This window comes from Megascapheus bottae, chromosome 10, assembly GCF_031878675.1.
Source record: "Megascapheus bottae isolate mThoBot1 chromosome 10, mThoBot2.hap1, whole genome shotgun sequence".
In the NCBI taxonomy this organism is placed as follows: Eukaryota; Metazoa; Chordata; class Mammalia; order Rodentia; family Geomyidae; genus Megascapheus; species Megascapheus bottae.
In genome coordinates, this window is record NC_143518.1 from 6,975,038 (window position 1) to 6,985,450 (window position 10,413).

Sequence of the window (10,413 nt, forward strand, 5' to 3'; positions counted from 1 at the left end):
CATATGGGCATGCCGTAGGTGGGCATAGAAATGCAGTATTTTCTAAAGAAAGAAATCACACACACACACACACGCACGCACACACAAACTATTCAGTTTCTTTAAAAATCACTGAGCAAGAAAACCAACAATGAACTTCCGTGCTGATTTTACACAACTTCTATACAGTACCTTGACTTAAATCCAAGAGCAAAAGTTAAGACTCGCCTCCTCTATTTTTGGTAAACAACTGCATGGTAAACTTAGATGACTTTTCCCCTGGGTTTTACCTGGGACTGGTCTTTTTAATATTTTATTTAAAAGAGGGCAGGTTTGGCACTTTTATACTGTTGTCACCAATGTTAATGTTTCTCGGGATCTTTGGAAGATTCATGTTCTTTACAGCAGATACGGCACGGGCTGGAGCACCCGCCAAGCCAGTCTCTGACTTCTCGAGTTTGTTCTGCGCGTGGATCTGCGTGACAATCTCGTTCATGTTGGTCTCCAGCACCATCCCCCGCATCACCATCTCGGCAAGAATGTTGTGAACCTTGTCCACATGGAAAATCAAGTCCAGCTCGCAGACATTCTCAAAACACTTGTCCAACGTCTCCACAAACACCTGAATGAGGTCTAGAATGCAAGTTCGCTTTCTGAGTGAAAGACCCCCCCCCCGGAAAGAGAGAATAAAATAAATACTTACCTTATGCTTAGCACTAGTAACGCCATTTTGCAAGGCCTGTACTAAGAAGTATAAATTTAGCCTCAGGACAAAAACAGGGTACAATAACAGGATATCTGTGGGCCAACATCTGACCCGGGTTCCAGGAACCGAAAGGAACAGATGTTTCGGAAAAATGGAGTAACAGCAGGTCTGCGGTTAAGGGATATGCTAGGATGGAAAGTCCCCAATGCTCCAGTAATTGAAACTTAATAAACCAATCAGAACCCTGTAACCATGCTGCCTCTGCTTCTGTAAGCCTGCTTCAGCTACCTATAAAAGACACCCCTCTCCCCAGTCTAGGCGCGCAAGTCTTCTAGGAGACCTGTCGCCCGGGCGCCCGATATCCCGAATAAACCTCTTGTTGTTTGCATCCGATTGCGTGGCTTCGCTGTTCCTTGGGAAGGGTCTCCAACCTGAGGGACCTCCTCTAAGGAGGGTGGTCTTTCATTTGGGGGCTCGTCCGGGATCGGAGACCCCTACCCAGGGACCACCGACCCACCTCCGGGAGGTAAGCTGGCCAGCAAATTCTTGTTGTTTTCTGTATGTCTTGTGTTATGTTAAGAGTATTTCTGAAATCTGTGACTCGGCCGTGTCAATCTGTATCTAGCGGACCCGTGGAGGAGCTGACGAGCTCAGACTCCCGGCCGCAGCCCCTGGGAGACGTCTCTGGGGTGTCTGGGGTCAGATTTCTGACCCGTCTGGTTTCCCCCTTTGGGGCCTCGCCTCAGTCTGAGGACTCTACAGTCCAGTTGTTAAGGGAAACGTCTGGGTCTCTTCCAGGAATCAGTTCATTTTCAGTTTTGGAAAGAAGCCGTCTTGTGAAGTTTTTTGTCTGTTTTGTATTTTTGTTCCTTGTGTTAATTGTGACGGGACTGGAACTGACTGCTAACATGGGACAGACAGTGACCACCCCCTTAAGTTTGACTTTGCAGCACTGGAAGGAGGTTCGAGCAGCCGCCCGTAACCTATCGGTGGAAATACACAAAAATAAGTGGATCACTTTTTGTTCCTCTGAATGGCCAACGTTTGGGGTGGGATGGCCCCCCGAGGGTAGTTTTTACCCCTCGTTGATCCAGCAGGTGAAATCTAAGATCCTGGATCCTGGTCCGCACGGACACCCTGACCAGGTGGCCTATATCTTCACCTGGGAGTCGCTTGCCCTCGACCCCCCCCCTTGGGTCAGGCCATTTCTTCCCCCAAAAATCTCCCTCCAGGCTACTGCACCTCCAGCCCCTGTTTCCTCTCCGAGCTCCTCGTCTCTCTACCCGGCCCTCGTTCTTCCCCAGAAACAACTCAAAACCACCCCTGTCGTTCTCCCACCCGATAATAATTTGATAGACCTTTTTCAGGAGGACCCCCCGCCATATCCCCGGAATGGAGGAGCTGAAGCTGAAGCCGCTCCTCCGCCGAATCCCCCTCCGGCCCCAATCCCACCTCCGGGGCCACCCCCAGCATCCCCGATGGCCGCTCGCCTCCGAGGGCGACGCGAGCCACCGGCAGCTGATTCTACCTCACAAGCTTTCCCCCTTAGGATCGGGACAGACGGTAGATGGCAGTATTGGCCTTTTTCAGCTTCAGACTTGTACAACTGGAAAAATAATAACCCTTCCTTTTCAAAGGACCCCTCACAACTTACTGCTTTAATTGAGTCTATCTTAGTGACCCATCAGCCCACCTGGGATGATTGCCAGCAGCTCTTACAGACCCTGTTAAACTCGGAAGAACGTCAGCGGGTTCTACTAGAAGCTCGGAAAAATGTCAGGGGAGCTGACGGACACCTGACCCAGTTACCCAATGAAATAGATGCCGCCTTTCCTTTGGAGAGGCCAGCATGGGACCACACCACGGTGGAAGGTAGGAATCACCTACATCTCTATCGCCAGTTGCTCGTAGCGGGTCTCCAAGGGGCAGCAAGGCGCCCCACGAATTTGGCTCAGGTTAAGCAAGTTATGCAAGGAGCGAGTGAGAGTCCTTCCGCCTTTTTAGAGAGATTAAAAGAGGCCTTTAGAAGATGCACCCCCTTTGATCCTGAGGACCCCGCTATGGAAACCAACATAGTTATGTCCTTCATTTGGCAGGCGGCTCCCGACATTAGAAAGAAATTGGAGCGCCTTGAAAATTTAAGAGCAAGTACTCTTCCTGACTTATTAAAAGAAGCTGAAAAGATTTTCAATAAGCGTGAAACTCAGGAAGAAAGGGATGAAAGATTAAAAAGGGAGGCAGAGGAAAGAGATGAAAGGTTAAGAAAAGAAGCGGAAGAGAGAGAGGAAACAAGGGACAGGAGGAGGACCAGAGAAATTAGTAAGTTACTGGCCACCGTAGTGTCTGATAGAAACCAGGATAGAAATAAGCAGGACAGAAGTAGGGAAAGAGGGCGTGGGCCCCGAGTGGACAAAGACCAATGTGCTTACTGCAAAGAAAGAGGCCACTGGGCCAAGGACTGCCCCAAAAAGAAGGGCTCTCGAAAGCCTAAGGCTCCCACCAGCTCCTTACTCAATTTGGAAGATTAGGATCGTCAGGGCCAGGAGCCCCCCCCTGAGCCCAGGGTAACTCTCAATGTCGGGGGGCAGCCAGTGACCTTTCTAGTAGACACAGGTGCGCAGCATTCAGTCCTCACCCAGAACCCTGGACCGCTCAGTGACCGGACTGCGTGGGTGCAGGGCACCACTGGAGGAAAAAGTTACCGATGGACCACCGAACGAAGAATGCATCTGGCTACTGGTAAAGTGACTCACTCTTTTTTACATGTACCTGATTGTCCTTACCCACTACTAGGCCGGGATCTGCTACAAAAGTTGAAAGCTCAGATCTATTTTGAAGGAACAAAGGTCCGAGTGGTGGGACCTAAAGGGCAGCCCCTACACGTAATGGCTCTAAATATAGAAGAAGAATATAGATTGTATGAAAAACCTTCAGAGACTTCAGATCTAAAAAGCTGGCTTGAGGAATTTCCTGAATCATGGGCAGAAACAGGGGGTCTAGGATTGGCAGTGCAGCAAGCCCCCTTAGTAATTGCCCTCAAAGCAACAGCATGCCCTGTCTCCATTAAACAGTATCCTATGTCAAAGGAAGCGCAGGAGGGTATAAGACCCCACATTAGACGGCTGATCGATCAAGGGGTCCTAATCCCCTGTCAGTCCCCATGGAATACCCCCCTCCTGCCTGTAAAGAAACCTGGAACTGGGGATTATAGACCAGTACAAGACTTGAGGGAGGTAAATAGGCGTGTGGAGGACATCCACCCTACAGTGCCTAACCCTTATAATTTGCTGAGCTCCTTGACACCGGCTCATAAATGGTACACTGTGCTGGACCTGAAAGATGCCTTCTTTTGCCTAAGACTACATCCCCGTAGCCAGTCAATCTTTGCCTTTGAATGGAAAGACCCTGAGCTGGGATTATCAGGGCAGCTAACTTGGACTAGACTCCCCCAGGGGTTCAAAAACAGCTCCACCCTTTTCGACGAGGCCCTACACCGGGACCTAGCTGATTTCCGGATCCAGAACCCATCCCTAACACTGCTTCAATATGTAGATGACCTTCTCCTGGCAGCCCCAACCCGCCAGCAATGCGAACTAGGAACAAAGGATTTGCTTCAGACCTTAGGCTTGCTGGGATATCGGGCCTCAGCTAAAAAGGCACAGATATGTCAGGAACAGGTCACCTACTTGGGCTATCTTATCAAAAATGGGCAGAGATGGCTGACAGAAGCCAGAAAGGAGACAGTCCTCCGAATGCCAGCTCCCAAAACCCCACGGCAACTGAGAGAATTTCTGGGGACTGCTGGATTCTGTAGATTGTGGATCCCTGGGTTTGCCGAGATAGCGGCCCCACTATATCCCCTTACCAAACAAGGGACTAGCTATACCTGGGGAGAAGAACATCAGAAAGCATTCCAGGCAATTAAGAGGGCCCTCCTATCAGCACCAGCCCTCGGGTTACCAGATCTAACTAAACCCTTTGATCTGTTCGTGGACGAAAAGTCTGGATATGCCAAAGGGGTTCTCACCCAAAAACTTGGACCCTGGCGACGCCCTGTGGCATACCTGTCAAAGAAATTGGATCCAGTAGCATCAGGATGGCCACCTTGTCTTCGAATGGTGGCAGCCATCGCGGTGCTCACCAAGGATGCTGGTAAATTGACTATGGGGCAGCCATTAACTCTACTGGCTCCTCATGCCGTGGAGGCAATAATCAGACAGCCTCCTGAACGATGGCTGTCTAATGCCCGGATGACTCATTACCAGGCCATGCTACTGGACACTGATAAAATCCATTTTGGCCCAGTAGTCACCCTTAACCCTGCTACCCTACTCCCAGTCTCAGAGGGGATGGAGGAACCTCATGACTGTCTAGAGATCCTTGCAGAAGTGCATGGAACCAGACCAGATCTCACCGACGTTCCACTCCCTGATGCGGACTGCACCTGGTACACGGACGGGAGTAGCTTCCTACAGGATGGACAACGGAAAGCGGGGGCTGCGGTGACTACAGAGAAGGAGGTAATATGGGCAGAACCCCTTCCACCAGGGACCTCGGCACAACGGGCAGAACTCGTGGCCCTGACCCAGGCTCTCCTAATGGCCAAAGGAAAGAAAGTCAACATCTACACAGACAGCAGGTATGCCTTTGCCACTGCCCATGTACATGGGGAGATATATCGTAGGAGAGGGCTTTTGACTTCGGAGGGCAAAGAAGTTAAAAATAAAAAGGAAATTCTGGCCCTACTGTCAGCCTTATTCTGGCCAGCCAAGCTCAGCATCATGCATTGCCCTGGCCACCAGAAAGGAGACCACCCCATGGCCATGGGAAATAGACTGGCCGACAGGACAGCACGTTCGGCGGCACTACAGCCCACACCTGATATCACAGCAGCCTTGCCTATAGAAACACCTAGTAGGTCGTCTTTCTGGTACGGGCCGGAGGACCAAGACCTGTTGAGAACACTGGGAGCCACCTTCAACCAGAAAACAGGGGAATGGCTGAAAGAAGGAAAGACTGTGCTGCCTACCCCAATAGCGTACCAGATAATAGATAGAATCCATAAGTTAACCCACCTCAGTCCTAAAAAGCTTAAAGACTTGTTAGACAGAGATGAACAGTTCTTTTATTTCCCCAATAAAAATCAAATACTTCAGAAGGTTGCAGATTCCTGTCAGGCCTGTGCCCAGGTCAACGCGGGAAAACACGGTGCATCCAGAGGGACCCGAGAAAGAGGACATCGGCCAGGAGTCCATTGGGAAATTGACTTTACTGAAATCAAGCCCGGAATGTATGGATACAAGTACTTATTGGTGTTTGTAGACACTTTTTCGGGATGGGTGGAGGCCTTTCCCACCAGAAAAGAAACCGCTAAGGTGGTTTCCAAGAAGCTCCTGGAAGACATTTTTCCTCGATATGGCATGCCCAAGGTAATCGGGACTGATAATGGACCAGCTTTTGTCTCTCAGGTAAGTCAGATGGTGGCCAGATTATTGGGGATTGATTGGAAATTACATTGTGCCTATAGACCCCAAAGTTCAGGGCAGGTAGAGAGGATGAACAGGACCTTAAAGGAGACTTTAACCAAATTAACGCTTGCAACTGGCTCTAGGGATTGGGTACTCCTCCTCCCCTTGGCCCTTTATAGAGCCCGAAATACTCCAGGACCCCATCAGCTGACTCCCTTTGAGATTTTGTATGGGGCTCCCCCACCTGCTGTCAGCTTTTTGGATCCTAATGTTGCCAGTTTCGCTAACAGTCAAACTCTCCAAGCCCACTTACAGGCTCTTCAGTTGGTCCAAAAAGAGGTCTGGAGACCTCTTGCTGCAGCATACCAAGAACAACAGGACCGTCCTGTGGTGCCTCACAAGTTCCAGATTGGTGACTCTGTTTGGGTCCGCCGACACCAAACCAGGAACCTTGAACCCAGGTGGAAGGGACCCTACACTGTCCTGCTGACCACCCCCACCGCTCTCAAGGTAGACGGGATCGCCGCCTGGATCCACGCCTCCCACGTCAAACCGGCAACACCTGTGGAGTCCGGGACCGAACAGCAGACATGGCGAGTCCAGCGAACCCAAAACCCCCTCAAGATAAGACTCATAACAAATTCTCAATAATGGTTCTTATATACATCAATGTCCTTTGTTGCCAAGGTTCTCCCCACCAATTTCAGCTGTTAACCTGGCAAGTTCTGTCTCATAATGCGGAGGTAGTGTGGGAACTCTCCCAGCAGCGCCCCCTTGGTACATGGTGGCCCACACTTACCCCCGACTTCTGCCAAATTGCAGCCGGAGCTGACCCTATCTGGGGAGTGGGCAATGTAGAATTAAAAGACCTCAAAAGAAGCAGCCACCCGGGGGTAATTGATCAGGCCGGTTGCCGCACCCCATATGCCAGATGCAAGTGGGCTCATTATGATTTCTATGTTTGTCCCCGGGATGGTAGGGACAGGCTCAAGGCAGCCCAGTGTGGGGGACCAGGGGATTACTATTGTGCAAAATGGGGCTGTGAGACCACTGGGGATGCCTATTGGAACTTACCGGGAGATTTAATTGAAGTCAAACGAGGTTTCAAGAAGGAGATTGGCACAGGGAAACCAACCACTGATTGCTTAACCGGTAAAAGCAGATTTCTCCCAGGACTCTCTTTGCCCTTAAACATAACCTTTACACAAAAAGGAAAAGAATTCAAGGATTGGATTCGGGGGCGCACTTGGGGCCTTAGGCTGTATGTTTCAGGATATGATCCCGGAGTAATCTTTCAGATCAAACTAAAAATCCAAAAGATTAATCAAGAGACTATAGGCCCTAATCCTGTAATATCTGGACAGAGAACCCCGGCCTTAGTCAGACCAGCCCCCACTCAGTCATCCCGTAATCTGTCCTTGCCGAGTGCTAGTAAGCCAGTTCCAATTCCAGGGAACGTTGAGCGGCTGCAAGGGCTGATTGAAGGAACCTACTTATTCCTAAATGCCAGCAACCCTAATCTAACCCAAGAATGCTGGTTATGTTTGGTGTCCCAGCCCCCTTATTATGAGGGAATTGCTATTAAAGGAAATTTCAGTAACTTTACAACACCTCCCCCTCAGTGCAGTGCTCTTTCTCAGCACAAGCTAACCCTCTCAGAAGTCACGGGGCAAGGATTGTGTATAGGGACAGTACCTCCGATTCATCAGAAACTGTGTGACCAGACTATCCAAATGCAAGCCGGGTCCTATTTTTTGGTCCCCCCCAATAATACCCTATGGGCTTGCAGCACCGGGCTAACCCCCTGTGTGTCATCTAAGGTTCTAAATCACACCTCAGACTTCTGTGTAATTGTAGAATTATGGCCCAAAATAACCTATCATGATCCAGATTCCATGTACAGATATTTTGAGGAAGGTACCCGAGTACGCCGGGAACCTATATCTTTGACTTTGGCAGTAATATTAGGAGGAATAACTGTGGGAGGGATAGCCTCCGGAATTGGAACTGGGACGTCCGCCCTTTTGGCCAGCAAGGAAATTAAAGTACTTCAACTTGCAATGGATTCAGATATCAGAGCTTTAGAAGAGTCTGTTAGTGCCTTGGAAAAGTCCTTATCCTCCCTGTCTGAAGTTGTGTTACAAAATAGAAGGGGATTAGACATATTGTTTCTGAAAGAAGGGGGACTGTGTGCGGCCCTTAAAGAGGAATGTTGCTTTTATGCAGACCACACCGGAGTAGTAAGGGACAATATGGCCAAACTAAGAGAAAGACTCAAACAGAGACAGCAGATGTTTGACTCACAGCAAGGATGGTTCGAGGGATGGTTTAATAGGTCACCATGGTTTGTCACTCTACTTTCAACTATTATGGGCCCGTTAATTATTGTTCTTTTAATTCTGCTATTTGGTCCCTGCATATTAAACCGGTTACTACAATTTATTAAAGACCGGGTGGCAGTAGTCCAAGCCCTGGTATTAACACATCAATACCACCAGGTGCGTCAGGAAGATCTGTAAGATAAAAGATTTTATCTAGACAAAAGAAAAAGGGGGGAATGAAAGACCCCCCCCCCCGGAAAGAGAGAATAAAATAAATACTTACCTTATGCTTAGCACTAGTAACGCCATTTTGCAAGGCCTGTACTAAGAAGTATAAATTTAGCCTCAGGACAAAAACAGGGTACAATAACAGGATATCTGTGGGCCAACATCTGACCCGGGTTCCAGGAACCGAAAGGAACAGATGTTTCGGAAAAATGGAGTAACAGCAGGTCTGCGGTTAAGGGATATGCTAGGATGGAAAGTCCCCAATGCTCCAGTAATTGAAACTTAATAAACCAATCAGAACCCTGTAACCATGCTGCCTCTGCTTCTGTAAGCCTGCTTCAGCTACCTATAAAAGACACCCCTCTCCCCAGTCTAGGCGCGCAAGTCTTCTAGGAGACCTGTCGCCCGGGCGCCCGATATCCCGAATAAACCTCTTGTTGTTTGCATCCGATTGCGTGGCTTCGCTGTTCCTTGGGAAGGGTCTCCAACCTGAGGGACCTCCTCTAAGGAGGGTGGTCTTTCATGAGGAATCCACACAGAAGACAATATACAGCGTTGCATGGTGTCTGTATATCAGCTCGTAGTCAGAGCCTCCAATTAACTGGGTGTAAACTCCGCAGCTTAAGACTGATTACCAAAGGCCTCCTTCCGGGAAGTTGCAGACATTCTCCTCTCTCTTGGACACCCGATGGAAGGTCTCCCTGATGATCTGCTGCTATGTGGCTTCACTGTACGGCTGGTAGAACTTGGAGAGCCGCGGCTTGCCGTGGTTGTTGAAGATGAGGATCGCCTGGATCATGGCTGGGTCTGGCCGGCCTGGGGGGGCCGGGGCGGGGACGGCGCGGGATGTCCCTGGCGAGCCTTCCCGCCCGCCCCCTTGCGCACTCGCGCGCACGCACGCACGCACGCTCCACTAAACTAAATTTCTAACTGAACTAAAATATTCCTACCTGTCCAATCTTCATAGTGACATGAAGAACAGGAAATGGCCCCCTGGAGAACTCTCCTGCACTGAGTGTGGAAAGCATTCCTCCTTCTTCTATTATTGCCACACATCACAGTCCAGAGATAATGAGATTGAAAGCACCGTGGGTGAATTTAGTGAATCGGATCATTTTTCTGGCCCTTGGTTTTCCGGGTTGCTTGTTCAGAGTGGTTACGGCATTACAGTACACTGTAATGTAATATACTGTACACTGAAGGATGAGGACATTTAGTTCACTTGAAAACTTGTAACACTGCCCCTTTCTACTCTTTATGAGATCAATTGACTCTACATAGTAAAAATATTCTAATACCTGCAGGCTAAAGCAGTTCTAACACCTGGCCATTCTGAGTGAAGCAAGCGTTTGGTTAGGAGCAGTGGTATGTAGGATGCTATGGTTTGATTTCCTTTGAAGTAGGCAAAATGCTCTTTAGATAAGATGGTATGGATAATACTTTGTTCTTGAGAATTAGCACTGGTTTTAGTAATGGGTTCCGGGATGTGTTCTGTACTTTTCAAAATATTTGAGAAATTTTCTTTCCTTATAAAAAAATTTACCTGGTAGATGCCAAAAGTCACAGAGCCAGTAATTGATGGATCTGGAATCGAAATTTCAGAATGCAAGTTCTTATCCCATAAAAAGCAGCTCTGTATATTGGTCACTTAGGAGTTTACACTCCTTTATGGCCACGCCGGCTTAGGAGTGTCTGGTATCTCACTAGATGG

The 10,413-nt window shown here is 49.0% G+C and overlaps 1 pseudogene; it reads right to left on the reverse strand.

Annotated features, from left to right (window-relative positions):
- Positions 1–247: 247 nt before the first annotated feature.
- LOC150057364 (AP-3 complex subunit sigma-1-like) lies at positions 248–9,501 on the reverse strand (annotated as a pseudogene).
- Between the last annotated feature and the right edge of the window lie 912 nt (positions 9,502–10,413).